Source organism: Tamandua tetradactyla, chromosome 14 (assembly GCF_023851605.1).
Source record: "Tamandua tetradactyla isolate mTamTet1 chromosome 14, mTamTet1.pri, whole genome shotgun sequence".
NCBI classification, from domain to species: Eukaryota; Metazoa; Chordata; class Mammalia; order Pilosa; family Myrmecophagidae; genus Tamandua; species Tamandua tetradactyla.
In genome coordinates this window covers 77,321,255-77,347,872 of record NC_135340.1, presented here as the reverse complement: position 1 = coordinate 77,347,872, position 26,618 = coordinate 77,321,255, and the positions used below count along the sequence as shown (strand labels likewise).

General features: G+C 40.3%; 1 long non-coding RNA gene across 2 annotated transcripts in view; it reads left to right on the top strand.

The window, feature by feature from the left end:
- LOC143656207 (uncharacterized) overlaps window positions 1-26,618 on the top strand; it is a 370,650-nt gene that overhangs the window by 308,542 nt on the left and 35,490 nt on the right. For both annotated transcript variants that reach the window (XR_013162430.1, XR_013162431.1), the window contains exon 5: window positions 18,046-18,135. This is a non-coding gene — a long non-coding RNA (uncharacterized LOC143656207). The remainder of the gene's footprint in view (window positions 1-18,045; window positions 18,136-26,618) is intronic.

Genomic DNA, 26,618 nt, shown 5'->3' with positions numbered 1-26,618 from the left:
GAAAGTAGCCAAGAGACCGAAGAGAGAGATATCACAGAAAACAGGAATGTTGAAGGGGAAATTTCAAGTTGTCACTTCTGGAATAATATGCAACCCCCCCTTCTGCATCCTCTACAAAATCTCCATCAGACTCTTGGTGATGATTTTACATACATTAATTTCTGTTGAGGAAAGGAAGGTCTTGGAAAAACCTGAGTTCCATCTCAGGTTTGCAGGAGCAAAAACAGCAGTTATTTGCACAGACCCAGGAGCCTGATGACTAAGGGGAATAACTCCCCTCTGGATTGTACATAGACAATTTCATTTAACATTTTCAGCAACTTTGTGGACTAGATGCTATTATCACTATTTTGAAATTGAGGAATGCAAACCTCAGGGAGGTCTAATAATTTGCCCAAGAGGCTGAGCCAAGGTTGCACCAAAATCTGGGCAATGCTGATGCTCATTTATTTCACCTCCATATTAATGGTTCTCAAAGGGTAGTCCCCAGACCAGAAGCATCAGCATCACCTGAACTTTTTAGACATGTGAATTCTCAGACCTCACAACAGAGCTATGGAACCAGAAATTCTGGGGGTGGAGCCCAGCATCTGTGCTTTAATAGGCTTCCAGATGATTTTGATGCATGCCAAGTTTGCAACCAATGATCCACTCGATGGTGGCTCTCACACAGACCTCACAGCACTTCAGCTTTGATGGAACTGTGACATTGCTGAGAAGATGATGTGCCACTTGACAGCTTGAGGTGCCTGAGTGAGCAAAAGCTGCAGACACAAAATTCAGTCATGAGACACAACCTGAAACCTCAGGGGAACTGATGGATCCCATGGGTGGGGAGTGAGCAGAAGTAATTATTTTCAGTTTGAAAGTTAAGGCAACAATGTTAGAAAGAAATTCAACCCACTTGTTCCAACATCATCCGGCCTCCAGGCCAGCTCAGCAGTATCTGTCATCTGGCATGGTTCTTCTACCCTGAGCTTTTTGTTATGTCATGTCTACAGACTGTCTTGGAAAATGGGGAAAGCTGGTCTGTCAGATTTTTATGTCTAACATATATATATATGGTTCAGGAAACTGAACTATGTTCTGAGCTGTTAGCGAGGCAGTGTTGTGTAAGAAGAATCTTCTGGATTTTTAGGTCTAAATCCAGGTCTTAACTCTGCAGATGGTTATCTCTGTCATCTTGGGCAAGTCGCATGACCTCTCTGTAGAATTATATGAGAATTATAACATCTACCTCTCAGAGATGGTCAAGAGAATGAAAGATTATGAGGCAGTTCTTTGTAAAATGGGGCATTATAAGTTATTTTTATTATCGTTTTAATTCTGCTCTCTTCAATCTCAAATCCCCCTGAATTTCAAGTTTCGCAAATATGTGCCTCATTCCTTCAAAACCCCCGTCTCTAGAGTCAGTGATTGACAATAGGTCTTTATCAGCAGCATGAATCCTCGTGGTCTCTTATTCTTCCCAGATGATGCAGTGCCATTATGTAGGGCAGGCCAGAAAATGCAGGAACGGCATGAAGGTGGAACAGCGCTGGGTCTGGGAACCTGTTAGTCAGGTGTCTTGAGGGGTCACACTGGATTTAGGAAATCATGGAGTCCATTCTCACCAATACCCACTTCCTTTATTTACATTTGAGGAAGCAGAACCCGGAAAGGGACGTGACCTGCCCAAATTACCTGATGCTTTATTTCTAAGTCCTGAACCGGAGTGTCTTCCCATATACAGTGGGTCCTGGCAGGGGGCACGAAGGGCAGCAGCAGCTGAAAGAGCAGAGGGAGGATACTGGGATGGGGCAGGAGCACCTGTCGTGGGCAAAAACATCAGACAAATGTTCTCCTCTGCCTGCTGACACAGACCATTCCTCTGTGGTATCTGTATGGGACTAAACCCTACTCCTGGCCAGCAACTTTTCCTAATTATATCCTATAACCAAAGAATCTGCTACCTCACAAGTCAACATGCGGGCTAAGGAGGAAAACATACGTTTGGAAAAAAATTAATTTTTTAATGCAGTGTGGTTACATTATTTATAGTCTCTGAGAGGTAACAGGGTGGGAGAAAGAATGTTACTGTTAGAAAAATAAAGACAGCATGAATTTAAATATTAATGATAATAATAATAATTAACATGTATTAGGTTCTTACCGAGTGTCAGGTATTATTACCAAATGAGTTCTTCGCATGAATTACCTCATTTTATCCTTTAGAGAATTCTATGAAGTAGGTAGCTGTATTATCTTATTTGAAAGATGAGAACACTGAAGCTTAGTTAGGTGGGGGGATTTCGATAGGAGATTTGCCCAAGGTCGGGTGGTGGGAGGCACCAGGTTAGGGACCAGTCAGACTCAGGGTCTGCCCTAGAAATCACTTTTCTCACTTTGCTGCATGGGGTGCAAGGGTTGTCCCTTGGGAGCTGTGTGGCTTGGGCCAAATTAGCTTACCTCTCTGAATGTCATCTGAAAACATGCAAATAATAATAGTTCAGCAGGCCTCATGGGGTTGTTGTAAGGATCAAAAAAGAAAATAAAACAAATTAGCTTGGAGCTTCCTGTAAGTCAAGGCCAAAAGAGAAAGTGATAACTTGCAGAGCTCTCACTAGCTTATCCAAGGAGGAAGACCCACTTACCAAGAAAGACCAACTTTTTCATAGCACTAAATTCCAAGGGTAATTTCTTCCCTGATTTGCTCCATTAAGGATATTAAAAACAAACAAACAAAAAAAAAAAAACCCAATTTTGCCTTTGGGGGTGGTTTTATAAAACTTGCAAAAAAGTTTTTTGAGTGACCTTTCTTATAAAAGCTGAGGGCTTAGTACAGTTCTTGGTAGTCATTTTAGGGAGGTATTTTGATGAATTAAAATAATGCAGTCGATGTATGTGTAGTTTTTCCCTAACAATAGAGAAGTAGAATCTACCTGGAGGGAGTTTGTACTTAACAATGTGGAGAGATTTTTTTTTTAACTTTTTTTTATTAATAAAAAAAAATTAACAAACAAAACATTTAGATATCATTCCATTCTACATATGCAATCAGTAATTCTTAATATCATCACATAATTGCATATTCATCATTTCTTAGTACATTTGCATCGATTTAGAAAAAGAAATAAAAGGATAACAGAAAAAGAAATAAAATAGTAGAGAAAAAAAAGACTATACATACTATACCCCTTACCCCTCACTTTCATTTACCACTATTTCAAACTGAATTTATTTTAACATTTGTTCCCCCTATTATTTATTTTTATTCCATATGTTCTACTCTTCTGTTGATATAGGAGCTAAAGGGAGCATCAGACATAAGGTTTTCACATTCACAGAGTCTCATTGTGAAAGCTATATCATTGTTCAATCATCATCAAGAAATATGGCTACTGGAACACAGCACTACATTTTCAGGCAATTCCCTCCAGCCTCTCCACTACATCTTGAACAACAAGGTGATATCTACTTAATACGTAAGAATAACCTCCAGGATAACCTCTTGACTCTGTTTGGAATCTCTCAGCCATTGACACTTTGTCTTATTTTACTCTTCCCCCTTTTGGTCGAGAAGGTTCTCTCAATCCCTTGATGTTAATTCTCAGCTCATTCTAGGGTTTTTCTCAGTCCCTTGATGCTGAGTCTCAGCTCATTCCAGGATCTCTGTCCCATGTTTCCAGGAAGGTCCACACCCCTGGGAGTCATGTCCCACGCAGAGAGGGGGAGGGTGGTGAGACTGCTTGTCATGTTGGCTGGAGAGAGGGGCCACATCTGAACAACAAAAGAGGCTCTCTTGGGGGTGACTCTTAGGCCTAAATTTTAAGTAGACTTGACCTTCCTTTGTGGGGTTAAGTTTCATGTGAACAAACCCCAAGACTGGGGGCTCAGCCTATAGCTTTGGTGTAATGTGGAGAGATTTTAAACATAGAGCCTCCTATTTGGGAATGGGGGGTAGGGGGCGGGCTATTCAAAATTTCTCCAAAACAAATCCTCCTGCATCCCGATATGCATATAGAGAAAGACGTCACTCAAGAGAATCATAGATTGGACCATGTGTAGAAAAGAGAGTTCCGTTTGGTGAAGCAACCCAAACCATCAGCAGAGGGAGCGCTGAAGGGAGGGAGGCCCAGTGCCACAGATGAGCTACAAAGAGGCAGGGTGCTGCCCTCAGGCACCCAAGAGGCTGCCAGGTCAAGAATACAGAGGCTTGGGTTCTGTAGCCCCAAGGAACAGAATGAAGAACAAATATAAGCTTGTTCAAATGAGGGTCTCATTCTACCACATCAGATAGCAGTCATTCTACCCTAGATAGAACTCTTGGGTAACCTTCTGAGAAGTTACTTGTATTTTGATTTTCAAGGCTATGACATCTCTGAGGATTGGGGGCAGAACAGGCAAGAAGACAGTACTTTGGAGGAAACAGAAAACATTTTCTCCCCTTTTCTCCTCCATCCTGAGCCTTGGGAAAGCAGAAGATCACAGTGGTTGAAAGCATGAGTTCTGCCTCTATATTGCCTTGCTTAAATTTGTGAGGTTTGCTCCAGGAGTTCTCCATATGCTCCCCCTTCCTCCCACCACACACACTCAAGTCCATTTCCAGTCCTTTCTGCCAAGTTTGGTACCCAAGAGGCTGAAGTGTGTGGGCTACATCACTGAGCTCCCATGCCCTCCAGGTTCTGATGGGGCTCGGCCAACAGAGAATGGGAAGAGAGGAGTCAGGCCATTTATGACCTCCCAAATCTCCACCCACCCCGCACTCTGAGACCTCAATTTTGGCAGTGATGCCTTTGTCTTCAGCCACACCTCTTGTGGGGAGACTGCCTCTGAATTCCAGAAACACCATTCTTTCCCTTGCCCATCAGGCCTGGAGATACTCACGGTTGCCATTGTAGCTTGTCAGTGGGTACAGTGGCACCCCTTTTTTTGGGTCCCTAATCCCAACCACACCTTTGTAAATAGATCTCTCTCTCTCTTTTTTTTTTGGCATGGACAGGCTCTGAGAATTGAACCCAGGTCTCTGGCATGGCAGGCATGAACTCTACCACTGAGCTACCATTGCCTGCCCAATAGCTCCTTTTTTAAAACTGTCTTCTTATATCCTTTGAATATGCCGTATGTCTCTGATAGGCACCATGACCGATACAAGGCTATAGAGAAGTCAACATGTTAGACAGCTTAGACACAAGGTAGTGCTCAATAAATGTTGGTGACTACTAACAGCAACTGCAGCAGCATGGCCTGGTCCTTAGTCCAGGGAAATAAATAACTTTGCACCATGTTTGCTTTGAGCTTTTCCTAGGGCATTAAGTTCTGCCTGCTGAACCCTTGGGTTCTCTTGTGAGAGCAAATTAGCTGAAAACATTCATTTGATTTGAAGAGCCTAAAGTAACTGGGAGATGATCTCGAAGGAAGAAGAATGGAGGTGGGAGAAATCAGACACCAGCTCTCATCCTGAGTCCATTAGTGGTATGAGGCCCAGCAGGTGCTGGAGCCAGAGGATGGGGAGAAGGTTGCTGTGGAGGCCCCCCAGGAGCAGTGGCTGGCTCAGAGGAGCCATCCCAGACCCAAGCAGGGAAGGACTCTGGGCTGGCTGCCTGTGTTTGGGGTTGGGAGTCACCCAACCTTGGGCTCAATGATAGTGTGAAAAGCCACTGCATCACAGCCTGGGTCACTTGTAATTAGACCCTTAATGGGAGAAAGATGAGCTTAAGTACCCAGTACTTTAGAAAGAGACTGGGGTAAGTAATTATATCCCAAGTGGGAGAAACAGGGAAGAGGATACCCCTGTTACTTGTAGAAGAATTTCTAATAGCCAGGGTTGACGCAAGAGAAACTGTTCTACTTTTTGAATATGAATTCCCCTTCACTACTTATGTTTAAGCATAGGACCCACCATTTTAGAAAAGGAATGTGTCAGTCAGAGTCCTGGGAGGAAACAGATGGCACACTCAAAATGGGTAATCTTTGCAGAGTCTAATAAAGGAATTATTTAAAAGATGTGGGCAGGATGTAGAAGAGCAGTGTTGTGCTCTGGCAGTTCAAACTGGCCCCTGACAGCCTATCGTGCACACCTCTTCCCAACTCCACATTGAGGGATGTCACATTTGTAGTCTGAAATCGGCCACGGTGGGAATATTACATCATGGAACTCTGCAAACACTATAAATGAGGCTTTGGGTTTGTGGCTTGATTTTGGAGAGCTGGTTTACCAGCACACTACTATAAGTAGTATCCAGGACTATTAACAGCTAGCTAACTGTTACCTACCAAAGCTTGAAGGAACCCTGGAAGGGGGCAATTACCAGCTCCTGAGAAGAAAAACTGTGTGGACAAGGCTTCCCCATAGACACTGAGGCAATCGGTAGAGTGGCAGACATAACCCAGGGTGACCCTACCTGGAAGGAGCCAGGGAAATATTTACTGTACTTCACTCTCCTCCTGTGGGGCTTCCCTCATTGGCCAACCTCAATGAAAAGCCAGAAGGTCAGAAAGCCAGAGGAGGAATCCAACAGGTCAGCTGCCTGGGCCTGGAGGGCGAACATTGGAGAGAAGATATGGAGAGCAAACAGCAGACATGCAACTAACATGCTGGAGGAAATTCAAGTTTATGAAGAAAGTAGAGTTAGGGGATGGGCTTGGGTTCTAAGCCCCTTCCAAACGAACAGTCCACGATCATATGGTAGGTTTTTCTAAGGTCTGAGAGTGCAAGCAGTTGTTTAGATGTTTGAGGTAAAGGGCAAGGTGTCTTGGCAGGCACAGAAGGGAGTCCAACTAGGTGGAAACAAATTTGCCTGCCTCATTCTGGTATAGCAGCACCCAACGTCCACATCTCAATCTGATTAAGGAACTCCTGTCTCTGCAACAGCAGGCCTTGAGCCCTTGGAATTCATAATGAGTCCACTGTTTTTGGCTTCTGTTACTGAGCACATTTCAGACTAGAAAAGAAACATAAACATTTCCATGCCACATCTAATACAATTATAAGGTCATTACACATTCTGTAGTGCAAAACAGCTGTTCCAAATATCCTTATTAGAATTTAACAGAGTTTTATTTGTTCTAGGGCAAAAAAAGCAATCTTTTAAATTATGATTTAATGAGACTGTTAAATGTTCATCACCAAGTGGTTACTTATTAAAGTTGCATGGAACTCAGCTATTTGGGTTCATAAGAGGTTAACTGAACTTCCCTGCCAACCCCAGCCCTACACACACACACACACACACACACACGCACTTACTTATACCTACATGGGAATGAATCTGTATGTTGTGCTCCAAATCCTATTTTCTCCAAAATTGTGGCCTATTCTTCCATTATTATCATTATTATTTAACCTTTTATCTCAAGCTTACAGGACAGTTGCAAAAACAATATAAGTAGTAAAGAACTCCAACATACTCCCCCAAATACCCAGAACTCCTAATTTAACATTTTACCACCTTTGCCGTATTATTCTATATACATGCATATTTCTTCTGAACATTTGAGAGCAGGTTGCACACATCATATTCCTTGAACACATATACTTGTATGTACATTTCCCAAGTTCAAGGATAGTTACCTATGTAATCACCTTAATTGCAGTTATCAAGTTTGAAAATTTAACATTAATATAAAGCTTACATTCTGTATTTCAATGTTTTATGTCTTAGTAATATCCTTTTGAGCCTTTTTCCCTCCATTCTTAGATCCCATCCAGTATAACATATTGCACTGAATTTGCATTATATCTTTAGTTTTTCTTTCTTCTTTAATAGTGAAAACATTTATGCGACATAAATCTTCCCATCACAACTGTTTTAACTTCCTGGCTGATGAAACAAAAATCATACACTGGGTGGTCTTAAACAATGGGAATTTATTGACTTATGATTAAGAAGCTAGAAGTAGTCCAAATCAAGACATCAACGAGGCGATGCTTTCTCCCTGAAGAGTGACATTCTGGGGCTGGCTGCAATAATCTTTGATTCTGTCCCATAGCAATGCACATGTGGTATCTTCTTTCTCTTCCAAGTTCCATTGACTTCTACCTCCTAGCTGCTCCCCAGAGCTTCTCTCTTGCTCTGTCTAAATTTCATTTTCTTAGAAAGGACTCTAGTAATCCGGATTAAAGCCCAACCTGATTCAGTGTTAGGCCACACCTTAACTGAAGTGACATCTTAAAGAGATCTTATTCACGATGGTTCTCACACAGGACCAGGGTTTGGGACCTGACCGTGCCTTCTGTGAAGGACATGATTCAATCCCCAGCACCAACCCCTCCCAAGCACACTATTTAATGGGATCAATCATGTTCACAACTTGTAGTACCCTGACACCATTCACCACTTCAACTTTCCTCCCACCCCCAACAAAAACCCTACAGCCACTTTGCATTAACTCTCCATTGCTCCTCCCCCCAACCCTGGTAATTTATACTCTACTTTCTGTCCCTAGGAGTTTGCATATTCTTTGTGGTTACCATGGGGCTTAAATTTCACATTCCAACTCTATAACAATCTCATTTACTTTGGTATTGACTTAACAACTTCAATAGCATACATAAACTATGTCCCTATAACCATCCATCCCCTTACCTTTATGTAGTTCTTGTCACAAATCACATACTTATACCTTGAGTCCAAAATCATCGATTTATCATTTCATTTTGTGCATTTGCATTTTAGACTTGGTAGGAAGTTAAAAAGAGGGGTTACAAACAAAAAAATACAGTAGTACTGATATTTATATTTACCCCTATCATTATCTTACTGGAGAACTTTATGTCTTCGTTTGGTTTCAGTCAATTGTCTAGTGTCCTCATATTTCAACTTGCAGAACTCATTTTATCATTTCTCGTAGGGTTGTTCTAGTGATGATGAAGTCCTTCATCTTTTCTTTATCTGGGAATGTCTTAATCCCGCCTTCAATTTTGAAAATCAGTTTGCCAGATACAGAATTCTTGGTTGGCAAGTTTTTGCTTTCAACACTTTAAATATTTCATTCCACTTCCTTTTTTGTCTTCATGGTTTCTAATGAGAAATTAGCACTTAATCTTGCTGAGGCTCCCTTGTACATGACACATTGCTTCTCTCTTATAGCTTTCAGAATTCTCTCTTACTTTGGCATTTGACAGTTTGATTATAACATGGTGTGATATAAGTCTATTTGGGTTTATCCTGTTTGGAGTTTGTTGACTGTCTTGGATATTTATATTCGTGTCACCAAATTTGGGGAAATCATTAAATTTGGGAAATATTAACATTTCCCATTATTTATTTGAATATTCTCCCTGCCCCTATCTTTCTTTCTTCTCTTTCTGTTATGCTTGATGGTATCCCACAAGTTCCTCAGGCTGTTCACTTTTCCTCATTCTTTCCCCTTTCTGCTTCTGGGACTGGATAATTTCACTTGTTTTGCCTTCAAGTTCACCAATTGTTTCCTATCCCAGCTCCAATCTGTTCTTGAATCCTTCTAAGGAATATTTAATTTCTGTCAGTATGTTGTCAGCTCTATTTGTTTTCTTTTCATAATTTCCACCTCTCTATTGGTAATTTTTTTGGGTTCATCTATCATTTTCATGATTTCCTTTAGTTCTTTGTTCATGTTTTCCTTTAGCTCTTTGAGCTTATTTAGGACCATTTTTTTAAAGTCTTTGTTTGAAATGTCCCAGGTCTGATCCTCCTCACTAATGATTTCTAATATTTTAATAGTCTCCTTTGTCTGGGCCATCACTTCCTGTTTCTTTGTATGTTTTTAATCTTTTGTTAAAACTTGTACACTTCAATATTTTAGTGTGTAACAACTGGAATTTAACTCTAAGGTATGTGTGCCTTAAGCTAGTGTTGTGAGAGAGCATTCCTTGAATGCCAGGAGAGGAGAATAAAGAGGAGGAGGGTGGGAGAGAGGGGAAAGAGAAGGAGAAGGAAGGTGGAAGGAAAGAGGAATGAGGAGAAAAAAATACCTTTCCCGTCTTTGGGACCTGCGCCATACTCTCCTATGGGGCTTTTCCATACAATGAGTTTGAAGAATAGTTCCAGGCCAAAGCATAGGAGTCTAACTGATCCTTTCTGCATCTCTTCTCTTGGGTATGCACTTGTGGTCCTAGGAATTTCTCTGTTTTCACAGTTTTGAATGTCCCCTCTTATCTAGGAAACAATTTCCTCACAGTCCTGGGCACTGCACACCATATGTACTAGAACTAGCAATCTCTTGCCGCAGGCAGCATGACTTGAGGTTTCAGCATTGTGTTGGAGAGCTTGCAGAGCTGCCTTCTGCACTCAGGGCAAGTTCTGGGACAGTGAGGCCCTCAGGCCAACACTGGACAGATTGGGCCAGACATACCTGCTCCTAGCATGTGTGCAAAAGTTACTCTGCTCACTTCAGAACTGGAACCAGAATTCTGTAGTGGGAACACAGCCAGCATCACACTGAATTTGTGACAACTGGGTAAGGGGCCAGCCAGGATGTCATGCTATCTGACCGCTTTTAATTTGTTGTTTTCTTGATTCAGCACATACCCTGTTACTGCAGCCCTTTAACTGTTTTCTGGAGCTTTTAGAAAGATGTTTCTGCCTTTATGCCCATTCTCGTTGGTTGTTTATTTATGGAGGGAATGGAGCCCTGAAGCATCTCACTCCACCATCGTAATTGAGGTGGGTCCCTCCACCATCTTGATTGGGGTGTGTCCCTCCTTTCTGGCTTATTGTTGTGAAAATGAACTTCATAAATCTAAATGGATCTAAACTCAAATTACTATAGTTGAGTTGAACTTTAAGTCAAATTCATGAGAAGCCTATATAACGTACCTTGGCTTTTAAAAATCTTCCTCCTAACGCTTTCGAAGAGGAAATTGTTTGCATTGCAATTCACCAAATGTTAAAAATGTCAGTGACTGGGTCCAATATTGGGTGTTCTACATATGTGGGTTCAGTCTTGTGAGTTTCATATTATTTCTTGCTCAGTTGAGAAACATTCCCCACAACCCTCTTTTCTGTTGGGGGAGGAAGGATTTTGCCTGATGACCTACCAGTGATCTAATACAGATGTGTCATTTTGTCAGGCTGCAATGCGGTAGCAGTTAATCCACCAGCATTTATAATAATTGCCATATCCTGCAGAAGCCGTACTGTGACACAGTGTATCCCTGGAATTCATAAGTAGGTTGTTTAAATGCAAAATAATTATTAAGCACTCATTCTTGGAATTCATCCTGAGATAAGTAGCCCTTAAGAAAATGTCTAATACAAAATGACATTTGGGTTTTAGAATATATAACCTTTTGTATTAATGGTATCCCAAGGTGTTTTACATAGTAATTGGATGGTAGTGTGGTAAGTATTTCAGTAAATGAAATGGCTCTTGGGACCGAAGTAGAGGTTTAGCTATTCTTGGATTTCAAGTTGGATTTCATTGACTGTGGGGATTTGCAGTGGAATGCCAGGCTGTTCAAAAGTAGCTCAAGGCCTTCTTGAAGCTTCATTGAAAAACATCAGGAGGCAGAAGTCATCTCAGAGGCAGAGAGAGCAAACCTGTTTCTGACATATAAGGAACCTGGGTACAAAATAAATTAGTGTCCCAACCAGATCTCTAACTGAGATACACGGTTAGCTATTATGAGATATAATTACACAACATAATGTTGGTGAGTTGTTATATTATAACAATATATTGTTATAACTTCAACTCTACCAGGTTCTAGCTGAGTAACTTTGAGCAAGTTATTTAATATTTCTAGGTCTCCATCTCCTCATCTGCAAAATGAGCAATAATAATATCTTCCAGGTTTGGGGGAAGAGAGAAAAATTCTATATAAAGGTGACAAGTACAGTTCCTGGCAAATAGTTGGTGCTTCATATATGGATATTGTTATGAACGCTCATTGCCACGAATCTTTTCTGTCTGAACATTTCCGGTATCGGTTTGCATCACTTATCATATTAATACCATTATGTTTTACAATTGCAAGTTATAATTAGGCAAATATGACTCACCCGGCTTTCCATGTCCAATTCTCAGCACTCCGACCGCACATCATGAAACAAATCAAAATGCAATTAGATGCTGACGAGATTCTAAATAGGAAATTTCTAATTTATTGTCTCATAAGAGATCATATTGTGAAAGGGAATTCATCTCACGTCGGTAACGGAAGGGTAGAGACTGGGTCTGTGACAAAGATGAAGAAGACTAATGCAAGTGGTATTTGACACATTTGGTGGTAGGACACAATGGATGGTTGCTTTAAAAAAAAGTGCAATAGGTTGAGGGGATTTTTCTGGTATATTTGAAAAAAGTAACATTTCATAGTTTATATGTATTCATCCACTTCCTCAATTTAGATGTATAGAAATTCATATGTAACCCCTCCAAGAAATTAAGGATAATTATTCATTTTCCCAAAGGAGTCACCACCAGAGGGTTCTTTGAAGTGCCTCATTTCCCTAGTGTGAGTAAGTATGATATGACTTGCTTTAAGATCAATTTACAAGTAAAATTTTGAGAAACACATCTGCTAGGTAAAGCAAGTTCTGCCAGTATCCTGCAATGAATGTGACAGTGATATGTTCAGCTTTTATAATGGATAGAATTATGTGAGCAGAGAACATAATTATATATTTTAGAAAGAGCATAGAAATCATTTAAAACCTGGGCTTTAAAGCCACATTTTTAATTTCTAAACCAGTATATGAAACCATTCATTATTTACATATTTCTCCAGATCAACTGTCTTTAAGATACAAGATGGGCTAGTCTACTAATATTATGGAAAACTTACTGATGGCCACAACCTGAAGACTGTTAAAGAAGTTGCAGAGTGTTTGTGTACATTGGTGACCTAATTTAATCATTTGACAGCTCTATGGAAATGTTGTCCCTATTCTACTGATGAGGAAATTAAGGCCAGAAAATAAAGCCACTTACACAAGCTCACAAGGCTAGTTTGTAGCAAAGTTGGAATTCTGTGCTGACCTCCAAAATATTTTTTAAAACACACTGCACTGCCCCCACCTTCTCCTTCCATTGCCTGGTTCAACACAGCAACTAATGCAGCAATCTCCTCTTCATCCTCCTGCCTCCAGCCGTGTGCCAAGTCATACTTCACACCTTTGACCTTACCATTATGCTCAAAACCATCAGTGGCTTCTCATAATAAAAGTTAAAGTCCAAACTCGATAATACATATTCAAGATTTTTCTCCATCTGCTCGTCGTGTATGCCTCTACTCTTATTTTCACTCCTTCCTGCTTTGCATGGTTTAATTCCAACCACACAGACTTGTTTGTAGGTCTCAGCACACACTGCGTATTTCAGTGCCACTCTTTTGCTTATACTGCTCCTTCTCCCTAAAATGCCCTCTCTTCCCTCTTCATCTGGCTCACTCCTGCTTACTTTTCAAGACTCCATTTGGGTATCAGCGGTCTTTGCTATGCCTTCCCAGGGCCTTCATAATCCTTTGTTACTGCCCTTGCTGCATTTCACAGTAATGTAATTTACTGTTCATGTCACCAGTCAGTGGGTTCTTTGAATCATTAACTCTCTAGTTCACTTTTGTCCATCCCCGCCCCCCGCCCCAGGGCTCCAATATACATTAAGTGCTCTATAAATGTTTGTTGGATGGACAAATGCATATATAAATGCCATAAAATACAGTCCATTTGGAATCTAAGTCCAGTTCTTTTAATACACCAAAGCAAGCTCCTTTGGCCTCACCCTCAAGTTGCTAACAGATGGAATGGGCATGGAACACAGACCCAGAACCAACAGAGAGTAGCACCAAATGGAGCTGTATCGAGTGCTCAGTGATTCACTGCAGCACCGCTACTGACTAATTATTTACCCCCTGCTCAAACCCAGCCTGGAACATCTGCAGAGCTTAGCTCGACTGGGTGCTGAGCACCAATATTCCCATGACCAAGTTCCTAATAACTGCTGCCCCTCGTCTTGGAGCGCTGTCATTTCCTACCTCCTCCTTTTATCCAGAGTTTGGATAAAACTCTGAAACTGGTTTCTCTCTGGATTTTTGTCCAATAATACCTTCTATCCTCCTGATATTTCATCTCACAGACTGGTTTCAATATTCAGAGCAAACTTCAGACTCATACTTCCATATATGTGTCCACCCAACCCTGCCCTGGCTCTCATGTTTTGACACCTGGTCTTCGCATGCGACTGCAGCTCTGACTGGGTGGCCTGGTCCTAGCTTGCTCTGGACTGGTCCATCTCAACTCTCACAAAGCCCTGATTCTAACAAAGAAATATTTTTTTTATTGAAGTAATTTTTCTCTTCCTGAAATCCCCTGTGGCTGTTGTAGCTCTCATTTATAAACTGAAATAGTCCAGATGACAAGCTCCTAATGTACTAACACTTTAACATCATAACCTGTTAGAAGTGAAAATATTCTTGGTCGTCTGCCTCTCTTTAAGATGTTTTCTGTTGATCAATCTGCATGCTTCCCCCTAGGGCACCTCTTTAAAATACCTATAAAGGAAAAGGCAGAGCATTCAGCTATATTTGTGCAATCCTTGCTGGAATGCTGTACCAAAAACAGATGTGAATTTCATCTTTCATTAGTGCAGTGTCTATAGTCTTTTAAAAATGGACTCGCTTATGAATGTGAGGTATGAAATCCATCTGAATATACTCTTCACCTTAGGAAAAAAAAAAAACAGCAAACTTCACACCAGTAGCTTCCTCCTGTATCAGGCAATGGGGTGAGATGAGGTTTTGACAAAAATGGTAGGTATTACATAACACTCCTATCTTCTTACAGATGCATGCACAGCTTTAAAATAGAAATGTGAAAGCGGTACATCGTCTACAGAAGCAAACTATTTGAGAGAAGATAACAACATTCTCATTTCTCACAAATATGAAATTAATAAATAAGGACAGGAGGTAAAAGACTTCCTGTTGAATAGCTCAACGTGATCTTGGAGGAAGGATGGTGATTAGACATCCTTTTGGAAAGTTTCAGAGGTCACAGGAAGGGTTTCTATCACCTTTTGGGGTCAGCTGTCTTTGAGTCGGGAGAATCTGTGTCCAGGTCGAGAAGCAGGGGCTTGGCAGTCACTTTGCATGTTGTGCCATCTTCCAGAAAGGATACCACCCAAACCACCATCACAATTGGGGAAAAACAGGCTCTCCATCTAGCTCTGGTCCCACACAAAGATGCTGCCTTAAGTCACATGGTGCCTTTTCTGTTCACTAATATACCTTGTTCCTTCCCTTCTTTAGACTCTGGTTCATATTCCTGGCATTGTCCTTTCTCCTTACCCACCCCCTCTAAGACCCCACTCATTGCTTCTGCCTTCAAGAGACTCCATTTTAGAGAGTCCTTTCACTTCTTCATTAATTACTTAGGCCAATTCTTTGAGCCCACCACCATCAGCTTTGAACCCTCTCCAAAGCCTCTCCTGCAGTTCCTTTGTTCCTGCCTCAGCTCGGGGAAGCCCTGCATATGCAAGGGATACTCATTGAATTTGTGTTGAATGTGGGTCGATAGCCCAACCACAATAAAATTATACAGTTTTTCTATTTAGCCTTCAAAGCCTCATTCCAGTGCTAGAATGAAGGCCCAAACAAAGCTGTATATATTACTGAGGCTTAGGAGCCTTGGCTTGGCATAGTGGGAAGAGAAGTCACCTTGGAGACCTAAAATGGAGATCCAAAGTCTCTGCCAGTTATTAGGTATTAAGTGAATCAGGGGTGTCTGGGGATAAGTGACTTCCTCCTTGGTTGATAATAAATTTAGGGCTCATCTTTGTCATCAAATTTCCTTGTTAGACTGTTGACTCTGTGTGCACAGACAGCTTAGGGCAAGAGGAGGGTTAGGACTTGATGCTGTGGTTGGAATTCAGGATTTTTTCCAGTGAAAGCGTGTGAGAGACAGAGCCCACCACTAGGAATGGAACCTCTGAGGGTAATCAGGGAGCGATGTCCTCCCTGATTACCCTCAGATTGAGGGGCCAATCATCCAGGCCCCTGCCCTGTATATCTATGACATACTTCCCCATAGCCATGCTCCAGCTAGAAGCAGACCCCCCACCCCATCCCTGGCCTGCTGCTACTGCCAAGGAGGGGGAAAGGGTTTGCACACAGTAGCCTGTCTGCATGCACTGATCAGCCAGCCCATCATCCCTGGACTCCCTGCTCAGGACACCTCTGAGAACCAGGAGGTCCATTTCCAACTTCATTGAAGATCTCTGCCCAAAGCTTCTTGTACTTCATTCTAGATCCTGCTGCTTTCTTTTAGATATTTCTCATAATTTCTTCTAGCCCACCAAGGATCTCCCTCCAGTATTGCTGGGATTTCTTCCTATTTTTTGATGAAAAAAATTGTTTTTCCTTTCATTTCTTGAGATGTAAGTCATGAAGGGAAAGCCATAGTGTGTGTACTCAACCTGCCATCTTTAAAAGAAAGTCCCAGGCAAATTACTTAACTTCTCTAAGCCTCGGTATTTTTAACAATAAATTTAGGGGAAAATTGCACCTACCTCATAAACTTGTCACATGATGAAATGAGATGATACACAGAAAATGCTTACAATGCCCACACATAGAAGGGGCATTGCTATTATTAAAGCAATCATTTAATCATTTAATTTCTTGAGTCTTTGTTTTCTCCTCTGTAAAATGGGACTTATAATAATGACTTCATATATGACACCCATCAGTGTTTTTGTTGTTATCCCCTTCTACTATGTACCTGAAAAACCTATACTCCAGCCACAGTGGACCATTTGAAGTGCACCAAGAAGTTCATCCCTCTGCTTCCATGGTTTTGTGCTCTTACTTGAATTATTCTCTCTGCTTCTAATAATCAAACTGTGCCTGTTCTTCCCTGCTTAGGGAAACACTACTTGTTCTCAGGCTTACTCACATATTACTTTCTCTTGGAAACCCTGGCCTTAATTCAGACAGAGGTTGTTCAGTCATTCAATCAAGAAATATGTATTGAGTTTCACACTAGGCTAGGAGCTGGAAATTCAGCAGTGAACCAGATAGACAAGACCTCTGCATTCAAGGAACTAATGCTTTAAGGCTGGCAACTTAGTCTCTCCTCTCTGGGGCCAGAGGCCTTAGCACAACCTTCTCCAAAAGCACCTGGGAATCACTGTTTCATTGCTCTCTCCCATGGGATGCAGGCTTGGGAGCAAGCCTTGTCAACTTTCATTTCTTATTCCCCTGAGCATCTGGCCTATACTGGGTGCTCAATAAGTACATGTGAGACATCTGTGTGTTGAATGATTAGTTGAAAATTTGAGCAGTAAACTGGCTTAGGAAATTCATGACTGTGGGCCAGAGTAAAAAGATGTTTAGCAGCACTTGTAAAGTAATAAGCAGCAGGCACATTATGTCAGTGTCCAGATCAAGTACAGCTCTCAAAATTGTAAATTGACTTCTGGCCAGAGCCCTCTTGGAAGTTTTCTAGTTCTGCTAGTGCAGCTCTTTTACCCAGCTTGACAAGGGAATGTGTTGAGCACTCCCAGATGGGCCTTTCCCGAAGTAGGGCCCACAGGGGCCTAAATGAATCAAGTTGTAGGAGAGTGAGCAGAGTCAGCAGCAAAAAAAAGACTTAGCAGCAAGGTCAAAACCCATCTGAGAACAGGCATGACAGAAGACAGACAGTTCTTGGATCATTGTACAAGGAAAAGAGATGTTTCATTCCTTTGCTGAAGAGTACCTTCTCAGTGTATGATTAAACACTATCATGTTTGATTCTGTATCTCCCATCCAAGATGAAACGCAAGGATAATGGTGACAGAAGCTCAGAACCCTGTGTCAGTTGACCTAGATGCCAGTCCAAGCACCCCTCCATCCCTAGACAACTCAAGTGACCTTGGACTCCTGACCTCTCTGGCATATTTTCCAAATCAAATAGAACAAGTAAGATGACAACTTTGTCTTGGTCTGTCGTGATGAAGAAGTGTGGCAATTTATGTGAGATGCCTTGAAAAACTGCACTCTACAAAAGTAAACTATCAATATTTTCTTCTTAAGAACAACTTCTTAAAGTGACCCCATGCCTAATCAGCATCTTTTCCCTTCTTCTATCTCAATCTCTGCTGCAGGAATCAAGCACCTAAAAGGCATAGTGAAAGGAGCAGAGAATGTGGAATCCAAGGGAACCTCCAGTACAACACAAGGGTACCAAGCAACAGGTGACACTTGGCCTCATTAGGATGTTCTGCGTTTCTCAAAGAGTGTTTGTTACCTTATTTTCTTCTCACAATAGCTTTTTGGGTAAGTAGGAAACACATTCTGTTCCCATTTGAATCATGAACAAACCGAGGCCAAAAGAGGATAAGTAGCTTGTTTGAAGTTCATATAAGTCCATAGTAAAGCCAGAACTAAAATAAATGGCTCCTAAATCATAGCCTAGAGCATTTTCCAATGCAGCGCCCATGCTACAGGATCAGGCAAGACTGAATGTACCTCACTACTGCAGACCTAAGCCTAAAGGGATCCTGGGAGACAAGTTCTTAGCTTTTTGAGGCTTAATGTTTCTACTTTGAGATTATAATGAAAGTTCTCTAAGACTGGCTTCCAGAGAGACACATGCATCCTCACTAACAAAATCACATAGAAGTTCAAGGGCTTTCTTGAAACCAGTTGAGTTTGGGGTTAAAATTCCCTATTCTCAGGTATACTTAGAGGTATTTTCTAAGACAATTGGGGTAAAGCATTACTGACTATTTAGGGGGTAGCTGATATGATAACTGGTGTTTGAAAAAGGAACTGAACTGGAAAAAGGAAAAGAAAAAGTGCCTTCAATCCAAACAACCTGTTTTGAGAATTGTCAAAACTTTAAGGATGCTTTTAAAAGCCTTCAAAATGGTCCCAATAGGTTATTAATTTTAGAATTTGCTGCTATTGCTGTTACTGTTTGTATTACTTTCATTTCCAAAGTTATATTCTCTCTTTCTCCCTGGATTTTAAAAATTTATCTAAGTAACACAAGTTAGGGATGCTGAATATAAAATACCAAATTTTCAAAGCTCTGATCAGGACAGAGGCAACTGGTGATTTCAAAGGTCAATAATGGTCAGACCATGGTGGCTTGGTGGCAGAGTTCTCGCCTGCCTGGGTGCTGGAACCCGGGTTCAATGCCCAGTGCCTGCCCATGTGAAAAAAAAGAAAAACAAAAAAGGTCAACAACTACTAAGAAAAAATGATTTAGTCTTCTGTTTCTAAGTTGAAATTATTTTTGAATGAGCTACAGTCATGGTTTTTCTGACAGCCAAGTGTAAATTCCCACAAACACTCCTTTACTGCCTGAGTCCAAATATTTCTGTGCCATTTTTATGTAAGTCCTAAAGGTAAATTGCTTAAGAAAATGCTGAGGAAAGTCTTGGGTCAGAGAAGTTGCAGCTTCCTCAATCAGTGATGTGCTTGGTTCATCTCATATGAGATCTCTTTACTTGTTTGGAACTTTTAAACAATGGAATATATAGAAAACATAGCTCAAAGTAAGCTCATCTACTCTCAGGAATGACATGTAGCCCCTGGAAACTCCCTCCAGGATGTCAGTCCTTCAACATTTTTACCTACAACTTGCAAGTGTCCCTGGAACTCTTCATTCAAAATATCTGAAGCTAAAGGCTCTTATCCCTTGAAACTTGTTCCTTCTCCTCCCTTCGTTCATACTCATCACACCATTATCCACCCAGATACCAGACAAGAAACCTCAAGATATTTGGATGCTCCCATCCCTTCTCCCCACCGTCCACCTCCATTCACTTAAAACCTGTTGCCAGACAGCAAATTGTGCATCTCCACCCCATACACACCATCTTCCCACCTCCCCATCATCATCATCATCATCATCATCATCATCATGCTCACAGACACTCCCCTAACTCTTACCTGTCCTGTTGTGACTGATTTTCCCACATCTAATATCTCTATGCTTCTTCTTAATACTAAGTGCCCAAACAAACCAAAATCTAAACAGACAAGCAAAACAACTCTAATCAAGGCATTCCTGCGCTCAAAATCTTCAAAGACTTTCCAACACATGCCCAAATCACCTAGAATGGCATTCAAAGCTCTCCGGTACCAGGTTCCTACCTATTTTCCTAGGTTTCTCTTCCTTCTCCCAAACATGTGCTCTAGTCTCCAAACTGCACTGTAGGCTGCTCCCTGTGCTTGCCCTGGTTTTCTAGTCACTTGCTTCAGCTCTTACTCTTCTTTTTTTTTTTGTACGCTGTATGGAGGGGTCACATTTCATTTTTTCCATGTGGGTATCCTATTTTTGCAGCACCGTTTGTTGAATTTTGTTTGTTTGTTTTGCTCGTTTGCTTGGTTTTTGGGAAGTGGATGAGCCAGGAATTGAACCTGGGTCTCCCACTTGGCAGGCGAGAATTCTACAGCTGAACTACCCTTTCACCCCCTCAGCTCTTTTTCTTTATTCTAGTAGAAGAAGAGTTCTGGAGTTTCACTGCCTGGTTTTCCAAACTCAGTCCATCACAGGCCATTACCCTGAGCAAAGTAATAACTTCTCTGTGCTACTTGTTTGTAACGGAAGGTAGTAACACCACCACTCCAAGGAGTGCTGTGAGGATGAAATGATTTAAGTATGTAAAACATACAGCAGAGTGCCCAGGACATGGAAAGATATAAATAATGGTCAACAATTATTATTTTTCCACTGTTTTTACTTCCTAATCTATTTTCCAAAATCATTTTTCAAAGCCCAATTCACACGCCACCTCTCCTTTTGTCTCTACTGTCCTATAGCACTCATTTCCCCCTTCTTTATCGTTGTTGCCATTTGCTAACTTTTATTTATTTGTATCCACATATTATCTCTGCTACCAAATTATACATTCCTTTTAAAAGTAGGATTTAGTTATTCAAGTAATAGTAATTCAGAGCTCACTGTCTGTCAAGAACTATGCTACATGCACGGTCTCTATCATATTCCTTTCTCTGCTTACCAGCATTTAATACTGTACAACATTGCTGGCACCTAACAAATATTTCTATCATGAATGGATAATTATGCCCACTCCATTTATGATTTGGTAAGCACATAAATGATCTCTTTTCCCCAAAATTAGATTATATTCAAAATATTAGAGCCTCAATATGATAGGCCTTGTTTTATTAAAAAGAAAATACTCAACCTCAGACTGTCGTAAAACAAAACTTCTCATTGCGTGGCTACAGAAAGGAATGAAGTCGTGAGGTAAGCAATGAGCAGAATGAATCTTGGGGGACATTATGTGGTGCAAAATAAGCCAAAAACAAAAGAACAAATATCATATGCTCTCTTTTAGAAAATACTTATAAGAAAATTGGGGCCTAGATTGTAAACTCTTCTAGCTGTCACATTTATTCCAGAGCTGTAAATGTTATTTCCAGATCCTGAGATGCTGTGCTATATATGGAGCTTTGGCTACCTGTGTGACACCAAGATTATGAGTTGGAGTTCTGTAGCATTGCTACATACAGCAACTGTTAAAGAAACTGAAAAAGAGATCAGGCTTCAATTAGAGATTAGAACAAAGTCAATCTGGCTGGGACTTAAGTGTTTTAGAACTTCACCTACTGTATGAAACCAAAGGGAGAGAGGTTTATTTTGTCCAAAACCTAAATTTTCTTTAGCACATAATCTAACTTAACCTGTCTAGATAGCTCATTTAAGCAACTTATTTCTGAAGTGGAAAAGTCAAGCCTACCAATACTTATGCCTACGGGTTACTTCCAGAAAATCTCTTTTGTTGCTCAGATGTGGCCTTTCTCTCGCTCTTTCTAACCCCAACTCTACTAGGAAAATCGTTACCCTCCCCCCACTCCCCATGTGGGACGTAACCTCCAGAGATGAACATCTCCCTGGCAACATGGGACATGACTCCCAGGGGTGAGCCTTCCCGACCAAAGATGGAAAAGAAATCTAATAAAATAAGCTGTCCATAGCTAAGAGAGTTCAAATGAAAAAGAGAGGCTATTCTGAAGGCTACTCTTATGCAAGTTTCAGCTAAATAATGCTAATTACCACCGTTTGCCAAACCCCAACCAAAACCATTCCTGTTAACCCTAAAGAACACCTAGAGCTCTATCTGAGACTCTACAAAAATTGCACGCACTAAGATTACTTTCCAGAACCTACAACCTCCAGAGGGTTCCTAGGCCAGGTAAGTCTTGAAACCCAAAGGGGCCAGCCTCTCCAAGAACATAACTAGTTCAATCCCATTCTATGTTGTTAACACCCTTTTCCTGTATAAAAAAGTTAAATCGGCAAAGCCCAAATGCCCCTAAAGATTGGGAGACGATCAAAGGAGAAGGAGGAGTTAAAACAGAGAAGATAGGATTTAAGAAATGAGTATAACTGCTGAATCGTTATATTGATACTTCTTTTGAGTCCCCAATGCCTTGGAGCAGCTAGAACAAAAAACCTGAAATTATGGAACTGTAACCCACACTAAGCTCTGAAATCTGTTTTATAACTGCTTGTTAACAATGTACTTTGAAAGTTACTGCTTTTTGGTATGTAAGTTGTATTTCACAATTTAAAAACAGAACTTCTCTTAAGAATCATATAGTCCTAACAGTTTCCATCTGTTTTGTAAAATAGTTTGGAGATTAATATTTTTATTTAACAAGATTCCTAGTTTGAGTTAGAATTTACAGACATTTATAGGCTTATGGAATACTACTTTGCAATTTAAAAAATGAGCTATTTAAACATGTAACAACTTGGATGGATCTCAAGGTCATGCTGAGAACAGCCAATCTCAAAATGTCTCATACTCCATGATTCGATTTATATAGAATTCTTAAAAATGACAAAATTATAGAGATGAAGAAAGAATTAGTGATTGCCAGGAGGTAGAGATGGTAGGTAAAGAGGATGGTTGTGACAATAAGGGTGTAGCATAAGGGAGATGTTTATAATGATGAAACAGTTCTGTATATTGATTGAGATGGTAGCCAGTTGAATCTATTCACGGTAAAAAAAAAAAAAAGTATACACATATTTCATACCAATGTCAATTTCCTGGGTTGGATCTTGTACTATAGTCATGTATGTTGTAACCAGCGAGGGAAGTCAAGTGAAGGGTACACCTCTCAATACTATTTTTAGAACTTGCCATGAAAATATAATTATTTCAAAATATAACATTAAAAATTTACATGTTTGACTTAGAAAGTAGATGGGCTTTTCTGAGAAATGAAATTGCAAAGTCGCCAGAGACTCAAAAGGGCTGGAATAGTTTTGGAAACATTGGTATCTTCCATGGGAGCCCCTCCTTGCTGCTCTTGGGGTCCTCTTGCTCATCAGTGGTGCTCTTGTCATCAAGTACTGCCCTCTGCTTTATTTGGGTAAGCATTCACCTGCTATATGAATTCTCTTGTTTTTAACCTTTTTTATTTTGGTTATTTTGGTTTCATAAACCACATTGTCACCATGTTTTAAATGCAATCTGAGAATCTGTGTACATGAAGATGTGAGTTTAATCCATTCACATAGGGTGTCGGTGACATTCAACCAGAGAAACAGAATAAATCTCCAGCAGGAGATTTATTGCAAGAATAGTCTTATACAATTATACAATTATAGGAGGCTACTTAGGCAAGTCCAGAATCCATAGGGCCGGCCATCAGGAAGGGCAGACTGGAAATCTCAGGCATGGCTGAAGCTCTGTCCACAGGCAGAATGTCTTCTCAGGGAAACCTCAGCTCTGCTCTTAAGGCCTTTTGACTGAGTGACTCAGACCTGCTGAGATTCTCTAGGATGATCTCCCTCACTTAAAGTCAGCTGGTTATGGACTTTAATCATGTCTACAAAATACCTTCAGAGTAACATCTAGATTTAGTTTGAATAACTGGGCAGTGCAGTCTTCGCAAATTGACATGTAAACTTGGCCATCATGCATAATACATTATTATTAGAAGCAACATTATTTGGATTCACTTCTACTATCTTATTTGGATTTGTATTTACTGTCTTTTTTAGTAGCTGTTGCAGTTCCTCCTCCTTCTTCTCTCTCCTTCCCCTTCTCTTCCTTCCTCCCTTTTTCTTCTCTGTCTTAATTTCATGCCTTTTGTTCAACTAATAGTTTCATTAATTGCCTTTTGACTTTCTTGGCAAACTAGTAGTTTGCATGTTATACGTTTCTTTATTGTATTTATGCAATCACCCTTAAATTTTTTAGCACTCATATCTAACTTTGTATTTTCTAACAAAGTCTAAAGTTAATAAGTAGTTTTGCTCACCCAAATAAAAGAAGGAAAATAGAAAATGTTATCTTCGATCTGAACTACTCCCTGTCCCAATACAATAATTCATGTTTAATTCTTATTTTTGAACTCTTATAGTAGTTATTTTTTTCTTCACTGTCAGCACATTTTTATTTATAAACATGCTTACTAACTTCTTTACTCCCTTAATATTTGAATTCTACTCCTTCCTTCTAGATTCTGTTTCCCTCATCAGCAAGTTCTCTCAATAAGTAATAAAATCAAGTTGTATGTTTGAAAATATCTTTATTTCATCATCATTCTTGATTGATAATTTAGTTAGGTGTAGAATTCTGGATTGGCTGTTATACGTTTCACTTGACATTTTGAAGACATTATTCCATTATCTTCCACATTACCCTCTAGCTGATGAAAAGTCTGCTGTCAAGCTGATTGTTGTTCTGCATTAATTTTAGCATTTCTTCTTTGTGTTCAATGTACAGCAATTTCTCTCTCTCTCTCCCCCTCCCTCCCTCCCTCCTTCCCTTCCTCCATCCCTCCCTCCCTCCCTCTCTCCCCTCCTCCCTTGGTCTCTTTCTAATTTTTTTCATGTTAGGACTTTTCAACCTGAGATCACCTCTTTCTAGAAAATTCTCCAACAACACATTTGCATGTTATTCCTCCGACATTACTTCCTCTCCCCTCCTGGACCTCTTTTAGACAAATATTAGAGTTTTTTATTCTATTCTGCACACCTCTCATTGCCTCTTTCTTATTATACATGCTTTGAGATCTGAAATTGCGTTTTTAGATATAGCTTCCAATATATTAATTCTCTCTTTGGTCTTCTTTTATATGTTCCATTGAGTTTTTTTTAACATCTTTTATTGTGAAATGTAACATATATACAAAAAAGCAATAACTTTCAAAGTATATTGCAACAAGTAGTTATAGAACAGATTTCAGAGTTTCGTATGGATTACAGTTCCACATTTCAGGTTTTTCTTTCTAGCTGCTCTAAAATACTGGGGACTAAAAAGAAATACCACAATAATGATTCAGTATTCATACTTATTTGTTAAATCCTAAGTTCTCTGTTAGAACTCCTCCTTCTCCTTTGATCTTCTCCCAATCTTTAGGGGCATTTGGTCTATGCCCATTCTAACTTTTTTTCATATCAGAAAGGGATGTCAACAATATGGGGTAGAGGAATGGAACTGGTTGATATTCTTTGAGAGACTGGCCACTCTGGGTTTCAGACTTATCTGGCCTAGGAACCATCCGAAAAGGTTTCTGAAAAGTGAACTTAGTGCATGCAACTTTTGTAGAATCTCAGAGTCCTCAATGTTCTTTACGGTTAACAGGAATGCTTTTGGTTGGGGTTTGGCTGACCGTGGTAATTAGCAGTATCTAGCTGAAATTTGCATAAGAGTAGCCTCCAGAATAGCCTCTCTATTCCATTTGAACTCTCAGCCACTGATACCCTACTTTGTTACATTTCTCTTTCCCAGCCCCCTTGCAGTGTCGATCCCACAGTTCCAGGGCCAGGTTGATCCCCAGAAATCATGTCCCACAGTGCTACGGAGTCTCACACCCTGGACATCATGTCCCATGTAGTGGGGAGGGTAATGATTTTCCTTGAAGAGTTGGGCTTAGAGAGAGAGGCCACATCAGAGCAATAAGAGGTTCTCTGGAAGTAATTTGCAGGGATAACTTTTGATGTACTTAGCTTCTTCACTACATAAATTAATTTCATAAGAGCAAGCCTCAAGATCAAGGCCTTGGCCAATTGACTTGTGAGTCCCTAGTGTTTGAGACAATATCTGGGGTTTCCTTGGTGGTAAAGTTTAATAGTTCCTTATTTTTTTCTAGTCCCTGAAGGGACTCTGCCAATATTTTTGAATTATCTGCCCAACATACTCTGGGGTGTATCCAAGTATTATATTAAGCTATACAGAATTACAAGCCCTTATTCCCACTCTGGGCTCCATGTATCTGGATTGTTCCATTGCGTTTTAAAATTATGATAGTAATATTAATATTTTTCATTTATAGAATTTATGCTTCAAGCTACCTATTCTGTTTTTATAATGTCTTCTTCTAACATTGAGCTCAGTTGATACATTTATCTCTGAACATTTTTAAACATACTTATTTTGAAGCCTTCAAAACTGCTCTTTTTTTTTTTTTTTTTTTAGTTCCTCAACTGTAAATTCTCTCATTTGTTGTGGCTGCTGACACTCTGTTATTGGGGTGGATATCCCGAGGTACTTTATATCTTGTTACTGTAAGCTTATTTTCAACAGTTATCTTCCATAGTTGCCTCCCAGTAGCACACTGGATTGTGGTGGTGATTTTGTGTGGCAGCTTAGCATTTGCTTCTAACAAGGCCCTCGAGGCTTATCAACTCTGGACCACTTAAAAATTGTTTTATAATAAAATATTTCAGGCAAACAAA